This window comes from Megalobrama amblycephala, linkage group LG2, assembly GCF_018812025.1.
Source record: "Megalobrama amblycephala isolate DHTTF-2021 linkage group LG2, ASM1881202v1, whole genome shotgun sequence".
NCBI classification, from domain to species: domain Eukaryota; kingdom Metazoa; phylum Chordata; class Actinopteri; order Cypriniformes; family Xenocyprididae; genus Megalobrama; species Megalobrama amblycephala.
The window spans coordinates 62,571,343-62,580,338 of NC_063045.1; the positions used below are offsets into that span (position 1 = coordinate 62,571,343).

An 8,996-nucleotide genomic window follows, 5' to 3' on the forward strand; every position below is an offset into this window, starting at 1 on the left:
CGCTGGATAAAAACAATCTAATCGCTGGATCAAAACAACCCAATCGCTGGATCAAAACAACCCAAAACTCTGGGTCAAAACAACCCAAATGCTGGGTTAAAACAACCCAATCGCTGGGTTAAAACAACCTAATCGCTGGGCTACAACAACCCAATAGCTGGATCAAAACAACCCAATCGCTGTGTTAAAACAACCCAGTTGCTGGGTCAAAACAACCCAAACGCTGGATCAAAACAACCCAAAACTCTGGGTCAAAACAACCCAAATGCTGGGTTAAAACAACCCAATCGCTGGATCAAAACAACCCAATCGCTGGATCAAAACAACCCAAAACTCTGGATCAAAACAACCCAAATGCTGGATCAAAAATCGCTGGATCACTTGGTTTGTCCATTTTTAAACTAACTTGGGTTATTTTTAACCCAGCGGTTTTTAGTGTACAAGCTGTTCTGATTTAAAGCTTTTTAAAATGGTATACAATTATACTAGTATCCCAGCTAACAAAAATTATGTTCCAAGTATGTGTTGCTAACATTCCCATTTGGGTTATGCATTCTCTGAATGTTCTGAAACAAGTAGTAACATTTAAAAAATGTAGATGAACATCAAACAAAAATATTCCAGGTAAAAACATTCCATTAGCGATGTATAAATAACATTTTTGCACAAATGTTTTGAGATAGCTTTAAATAAATGTTCTATCAACGTTTCTGGAAGAATGTTTGTGCATAACCTTGCCAGAATGTTCCCTGTTAGCTGGGATGGTTATGAGTATTATACCATATATTATATATAATATCGTAAAATCCTATATATTTAATATAGAACATTTTATTTTAAATGTATTATAATATTATAATAATATAATAAAATTATATTGTAATATAAGATTATAATAATACTATATTATAATTATAAAATTCCATAAACATAAACCAAATTGATTTACAAATCTAAACGAATAAAGTAATAAATTGTATGCGTCTCCAAACTAATCGCGCTGCTTGACTGACAGCAGTACTCAGTACGTAGTACGAACACGTGACGCGTGCTGTCCGTGTAGGCAGCAGAGCAGAGTTTGACACGCAGCCTGCCTCCGTTCCCTCCAGACGCGCTTCAGCTCAGACTATCATCACTAACTCCACTAAACCCAGCCGATGACATGCTGAGAGATCCTCATCCTCATCCTCATCCTCATGGTGAGTTCCTGACGGGGTTAAGTGTGCTGGATTATGATTGTTCTGATGTTCGTGTCAACAAACTTCAGCCTGTGTGCGCGAGTCTAAACTTCTCCGCTCACAATCCTCTGAAAAACGTCTCATTTGGTGTTTTTGCGTGTGTTTATGAGTCTGGGCGAGATCAGAAAAGATAAATGAATCGCTGTGACGTCACTGTATTGATGATACGACGTTATTAAAGATAAACGAGTGAATGAAAGTCTCAGGACTGCGACTGTCTGCTGGATTAATACTGAACCAAAGCTCTCTGAAAGCACAAAGACTGACGCATCATGACAGCCTGAACACTGACCTGAGGTCAGGGAGGTCAAGGGTCAAGTGATGCTCTGAACACACAGATATCGCTTCAGTATGTGGCTTAATATCAGAATTATGACCTGTGAGTGGATGAATGAAGCTCTCAGTCTGTCCAGTGATGGAAAAAGCAGAAGCTGAACTCAGTCCTCAGGGAGCAGATGTGTGTGTTTCTGAGGAGGATGAGTGTGTAACAGTGTGTGGAACAGACTGGAACTTTCTGAAAGAGTCTCCAAAGCTGCATTTATTTGATTAAAAATACAGTGAAATATTATTCCAGTGTAAATCAGCTGTTTTCTATGTGAATATACAGTAAAGTGTAATTTATTCCTGTGATCAAAGCTGAATTTTCAGCATCATTACTCCAGTCTTCAGTGTCACATGATCCTTCAGAAATCATTCTGATATGATGATTTGATGCTCAAGAAACATTTATGATTATTATCAATGTTGAAACAGTTCATATTTTTGTGGAAACTGATACATTTTATTTCAGGATTCTTCCCAGCTAAACTAAATTATATTATGCTGACGTTCCCATTAATTCGCAAAATTGTTATTTCTGAATTTTCTCTGAACGACCAGTTTTAAAATGTTTCAAAAACGTTTTTTCTTGGTTATATGAACGTTAAGGGAACATTCCGTTGTATCATTCTTCAAACATTATGGGAACGTTACTTTTGAATGTTCTGAAACAACATTTAAAAAACGTAAGACAAACGTCCAACTAAAACATTTCAGAAATAAATTGTGTAAGTAATGTTTTGAGAGCATTATTAAAGACCAGATAACTCTGAACAAACGTTCTATTAACGTTACTGGAAGAGAACGTTTGTTCATAACGTTGAGAGAACCTTGCCAGAACGATCTGAGAACGCTAAAGTTCAAAAGAACAACCCAAGTTGGGTTAAATATGGACAAACCCAGTTTTATTTAACTCAATTATTGTTTAAAAATTACTGTATTGCTTGCTTAAAATGAACCCAAAGTATGTTGGAAATTAACATTTATTAATAAGTTTAATGAATAATAATTAAACAATAAACATTTTTTAAATTGCTTATTAATAAATGTTCACCTTTTGATTATTATTGTTGCCTCTAGTAATTATGTGTCTGATTTTTAATTTCCAACATATTTTGGGTTCATTTTAATCCAGACATACAGTCATTTTTAAACAATAGTTGGGTTAAATAAAACTGCCAGCAGGTTGGGTCAAACATTTAACCCAACCGCTGGGTCAAAACAACACAATCACTGGGATTTTTTTAGAGTGTAACATTATAATCGTCTTTACTGTAATTTTTAATGTGCCCTTGAAAAAATGAAATTGAAAAAATTATACTTGATCCTTGTCACTCCAAAAAAATCACACTGTGTTGCTGAAACTAATGTGTGTTCAGTTGTTGTTCACTCTTCAGTGTGTGAAATGTGAAGTTCATTTGTCCTGAACTATGTCTCGGTATTTCCCATATTTTTCTGGCGTCTGTGAAGTGTGAGTGTGCGTCAGTCTCACTGCAGCATTATTAGAAATATAATATTTAACATAGTGGACAACAATAATATCAGAGCGGTTTGAGTGAGCAGAGGTTGATTTCGGTGTGGTTTAGAGGATAAATGAGCAGGAAAAGCTGCAGTGAATCATTTCAGTCTCGTCGTTTATTGGCTCAGGAGTGAATCAGATGGTTTCATTGGTGATGTGGCTGATTCTGTGTGATTTATGAGTCGTGGAGCTGCAGATTCAGAGCGTCTGTCTCTCTCTCTCTCTCTTTGTCTGTAAATCAGGCTAATCTGAAACAGGGAGGATGCTGAAATAAAATATTTGATCTATTTCCTCTCCATATTTTCTCCGTGTGATATGAATAATTCTCTCGCACAGAGACTGATTTGCCGGCTGCAGTATTTGGCTTCACGCCGTTTGCAAACGAATCACCGAACGTGCTTTCGTTTGCAATTTTCTCTCAAAGAGCCGTGATTGTGTTTGAGCGTCACATCTGACACAGTCTTGTTCTTATAAACCTGTTTTTGTCACAATAAACCAGGAGACGTCCGTAGACTACATAATAGGGCCCGTCTCAAGTGGTCTGAAAATTTTAAAGTTGGTTGTTTGACCATTTTCCTATTTTTTCCCTCCATTTTTTACTTGATTATATCAATGTATTGGAACTGCAAAACCACCAGTTTTTATTTAGTTTGAAGTGAATCTCACGATTTACTGTCAAACAACTTGCTCTCAGAATCTGCTAGTAAATTTCTCAGATAATCACAGAAATTAGCAAGTAACACACTGAATTAATGTGACATTTTGAAGTAGAAAGACTGAAAGACTTCAGAGATGAAGAGTGTGTGAAGCTCCTCTTGTGGGCTCAGTTTGAGTCTCTGTTACATGCAGAACATCTTCGAGCATCGAACGTCACGAGAGGACCTCAACAAACTGACAGTAATAAATCAAATACATCAGAGCTAATAATGACAAACATCATCTTTATTCTGCAGTCAGTTCTAACATTTAACATCATTATTCCTCGTTCTGTTGGTTATTGACACACTGCTGATATAATGAAGGATAAAAATGATCATCTGTCATCATTTACTCTCCCTCGTGTCGTTCCTAACCTGTATGATATTTGATTTCTTTGAAAGTCCAGAGTTGTTTTAGAGCGCTTTGACTTTCACTGTGTGAATTTTTTTATTCCATTGATAATGTTTACTGTAAACACATATCGGTTTGTTAGTTTGTCCTCCTGATTCTTCAGTGTTCTTCATAATATCTGCTTCGTTTGTCTTGATTTGTTGAGCTTTGAAAGACACTTAATATTCAGTGATATTATCGATTTGATTGAATTAGATGAGAACAAAAGCTGAACTGACTTGATCTGAATAATGACACTATTGGCTCATTCTGTCTCAAATCAACCAAATTTCGGATCTTCCCCGGGTTAAATTTTAGATTTTGTTAATGTTTTTTCTGTAGAAAGACAAACACAAATAGTGGTGAAAGCCAAAATATTAAATGTCACAGATGTATATTTACTGAGTAATCCATGTTTTGTAGATGACGGGTCAAAATGACCATTTTCACCTGCGATTTGGAGCCGAATTACAGGGGTGTAAAAATGACTTGTAGGGTCAGTTTGAGTCTCTTTAGGGAGTATCAAGTCAAGTCAAATTTATTTATATAGCGCTTTTACAATTTGTAATTGTTTCAAAGCAGCTTTACATATTAGAAGCACAGAAAAAAGGGAAGTGGTTAAAAATAAGCTGTACAAGCAAGCGTGGTAATATGTAACATATGATGGTGCTACATTAAGCCAATGTCGGCTGACTCCCAGGGGTGGAAAAACCCCCTAGTGGGAAAAAAGTCCTAGGAGGGAAAAAACCCTTGGAAGATATATATATATATGTAAATGGATATGGAGATCAAAATCTGAATTATACATTTTTATTATAGAGATTAAAAATAGATTATATATAAATATATGTAAGCGGATACGGAGATTTAAAAATCTGAATTATAGATGCGGCCAGAACTGGATCTGTAGGCCCATTGTCTCCTGGGCTACGTTGTAGTCAGGTCCAGACACAGGTTCTCCATCTGATCTGGATACGGCCTGGATCCAGCACCCGGAAAACCTCAGGATAAGCAGAGAGACAGATATTAGCGTAGATGCCATTCTTATTCTGATGTACAGGTATATCTAGTGTTATAGGAAATGTTCTCGGTTCCGGCCGACCTAATTATTGCAGCGTAACAATCCTTTAACGGATTTGAAAAATGTTAATGTATTGATAATGTGTTATGTGTATGCAAGAGCAAAGAGATGTGTTTTTAGTCTAGATTTAAACTGACAGAGTGTGTCTGCTTCCCGAACAATGCTAGGAAGATTGTTCCAGAGTTTAGGTGCTAAATAGGAAAAGGATCTGCCGCCTTCAGTTGATTTTGATATTCTGGGTATTATCAACTGGCCTGAATTCTGAGATCACAATAAACGTGAAGGACTATCAGTGGTCAGAAACCAAATTTATAAGTGTAGGTTTTTAAAATCTATACGATGTTTAATAGGGAGCCAATGTAATGTTGACTGAACTGGGCTAATATGGTCATACTTTCTGGTTCTAGTAAGAACTCTAGCTGCCGCATTTTGGACCAACTGTAGTCTGTTTAAAAGCCGAGCAGAACAACCACCCAGTAGAGCGTTACAGTAATCTAGTCTTGAGGTCATGAATGCATGAACCAACTGTTCCGCATTTGTCATTGAGAGCATATGTCGTAATTTAGATATATTTTTTAGATGGAAGAAGGCGGTTTTACAGATACTAGAAACATGACTTTCAAATGAAAGATTGGTATCGAAGAGCACACCCAAGTTCCTAACTGAGGACGAAGATTTAATGGAGCACCCGTCAAGTGTTAGAGAGTATTCAAGGTTTTTTCGTGAGGAAGTTTTTGGTCCAAAGATTAGGATATCAGTTTTTTCTGAATTTAATAATAAGAAATTTCTTGTCATCCAGTTTTTAATGTCAGCTATGCATTCTGTTAGTTTTGTGAATTTGTAGGTTTCTGGGCGCGAGGAAATATAGAGCTGTGTGCGTAGCATAAATACTCCTTTTCCAAAGTTGTGAAAAGCATCCTAGCCTGTACTCCATATTGAACTTGTGATCTAGAATCTCTTCATTAACTACTACAGTGTTCAAGATATTTGAACTCAAAGCAATATCCTTCTCTTTTTAGATTTGTGATCTAGTGTCAAAAGCAGCACTTCTTAATAGTGCGCATGCTGACTTTGGCTTCTTTAAGAAAGTGTGTTTTTAATGTGTAAATCTTTTGAAATCCTGTTGATTTCATTATCCCGGAGATTGGAGATAAGGCTGAGTAAACTATATAGTTCAGTCCCATAGATATGAGAATCTCCATATTCAAATTGTTGAATTTTACTCATTTTCAGTGATCGAAAACCAAATGTGGGTCACTTTGCACACAGATGACACTTAAAGAGGAATGTCTATTTATTAAAGAGTAATGTTTAAGATAGAAATATATTGTTTCCCTCTATAAAAAGAAATGCATAAATCATAACTCTCTGAGTACCAAATATCCACTGAAAATGGTGAAGTTGAGGCACATTAACTTGCTCTCAAAAGTGTTTATAAAAATCTATATTTGATATTTGGTATCAAAAATCTGAAACTGAATTTGTTTCATAACTGATGAATTTTGCATAATTGATTCTATTAATTTCCTGTTTATTACTGTGAGGCTGCTTTCACAGCTAACACGGAACGTTCTGGCAAGGTTCTCTCAACGTTATGAACAAACGTTCTTCCAGTAACATTAAAAGAATGTTCGTTCAAAGTCATCTGGTCATTAATAATGTTCTCAAAACATAATTTTATTTCTGAATCGTTTCAGTTGGACATTTGTCTAACATTTTTAAATGTTTCTAATTGTTTCAGAACATTCAAAAGTAACATTCCCATAATGTTTGAAGAATGATACAATGGAATGTTCCCTTAACGTTCATATAACCAAGAAAAAACATTTAAAGAACATTGAGAAATAGCATGTTAGTGAAATGTGTTTTTGTCTAAAGCATTATGGAAATGAAGCGTGACTTGTCTGGTGTTGGGAGTGAATGATGCAGGATCATTTCTTGATCGTTCTGTGTGTTGGTTGTTGTGCATTTCTGTGGAACACACCCTGACACATGTGAATGCTAACAGCTACCGGATAAAGCCAGGAATGAGCTGCAGGCGCGCGCGGCGGAGGACAGGAATGAAGCGGTAAACCGAGCGCTGGCGCGCGCAGCACGGCCTGATTGAAAGCATGTGTGCGCATTAATGCGCGCGTTCACGCGAGCCGTCCTCGTCCAGTGCTGTTGTTTTGTGTCCGCGTGCTGCAGACTGCCAATTAAAGCGGCCAGTAAATCTGCTGTTATAGGCAGTGAAAACTAATTTTAGAGTCCCTCTCTGCTGAGGCGTGTGTGTTTTACAGGCCGCGAGCCTCGTCACGTGCTCAGGAGCCGCAGGGCGGGACCATCCGTCGCTCCGGGGTCAAAGTGGAGCGGGACTCAATATCTAGTGGTTATTTTTTTATTTTTTCCCCAAATTCCCATTTTATTTCCCCCACCCTGACCCCGACCCCAACACTGACCACGACAGATCTTTACTTCCTTATTATAGCCAGGGTTGGCAGGTTTTTACAACAAAACCCACCCAATTGGGGGTCAGGGGGGTCGGGGGGTAATAAATTGTGTTCCGGGTTGTAAAATCCGCGTTTTTGGCATGGTTCCCCTGGTAAAATTCACATTCCAGGGGCTAAATATCATGTTATTTGGGGTCGCTTCAACCCGCGGAAACAGCGTTAAAGTAGTAAGGAAAACCGCAGACTTGGCAACACTGATTGTGGCGTTCAAAAGAAATAATGTAGGGCGGGGCTTGGTTTTGTGCACCTCCTGTCGATTGGATGTTGAGATGTGGGTGTGGCTCTTAAAAATGAATGCGGATTGTAAGAAAGAGGCGGGGTTTATGCAAACTACTACATGATTGGAGAAGAGCAGCATACATCACCAGAGGGAGTTAGATTAGCATATTTCTGTACAAATAAATGTAGAGATTCGCAAAAAATTAAACGAATACACAAGTAAATATAATGGATGCACCGATATGAAAATTTTGGCCAATACCGATAATTCTTTATTTTTGAAAGCCGATAACCGATAAATTGGCCGATAAATCTAAATCCAAATTTGTATATCATTTCTGAGAGCCTGATTACAAAAACAAAAGTCTCCCTATTATAAGTCATGTCCCAAACACACGATTATAATGTTCTCATTATAAAATAATGACAGATTTGCGCTGCAACTGTATTTTCCGTTTTGAAGTGATTTCAATCATATTTCATAACCATCATTATGATCAGTGCGCATCTGAAGTGTCTCAGCTGAAGGAAATAATCCATTATTTATCGGCTTTAATATATCGGACAAATTTTCTTATCAGGCCGATAACATTAACATTAAAAATCAACCTATATAGGCCGATACCGATATTGTGGCTGATGTGTCGTGCATCCCTAATAAAAATATAAGTATGGTGTCTAACATCTAACAAAATCCAATTTTTACACATCTTTTACTATGGACCCTACACTTGTTCCTATTTGAGCTAATGTAGAAAGTTATTATTACTGATTATAAAATAAAACATGATCTTTTGAAGCTAGAATAATGTGGCCGTAATCTGATTGGCTTGAGTGGACGGTGGGAGGAGTCCAGCTGTTTGTGGATTTATCTGCATGTCTTGATGCTCGAAACGTTTCAGAAATATCAACAAATGTGTCTTGTGATCCACTAACGAATGTCACGCAGAGTTGTGTTGCTGACAAAAAAAAGGAAATATTTTTAATTTTTTTATTTGTGATTCGATTTTGTGAAACATTAGTTATTATAGTTAACTGAAACT

The 8,996-nt window shown here is 37.0% G+C and overlaps 1 protein-coding gene across 2 annotated transcripts in view; it reads left to right on the forward strand.

The window, feature by feature from the left end:
* Nucleotides 1-1,026: 1,026 nt before the first annotated feature.
* erg (ETS transcription factor ERG) overlaps nt 1,027-8,996 on the forward strand; it is a 30,992-nt gene continuing 23,022 nt past the window's right edge. For both annotated transcript variants that reach the window (XM_048181411.1, XM_048181414.1), the window contains exon 1: nt 1,027-1,199. The gene's annotated coding sequence lies outside the window, so the exon portion shown is untranslated. The remainder of the gene's footprint in view (nt 1,200-8,996) is intronic.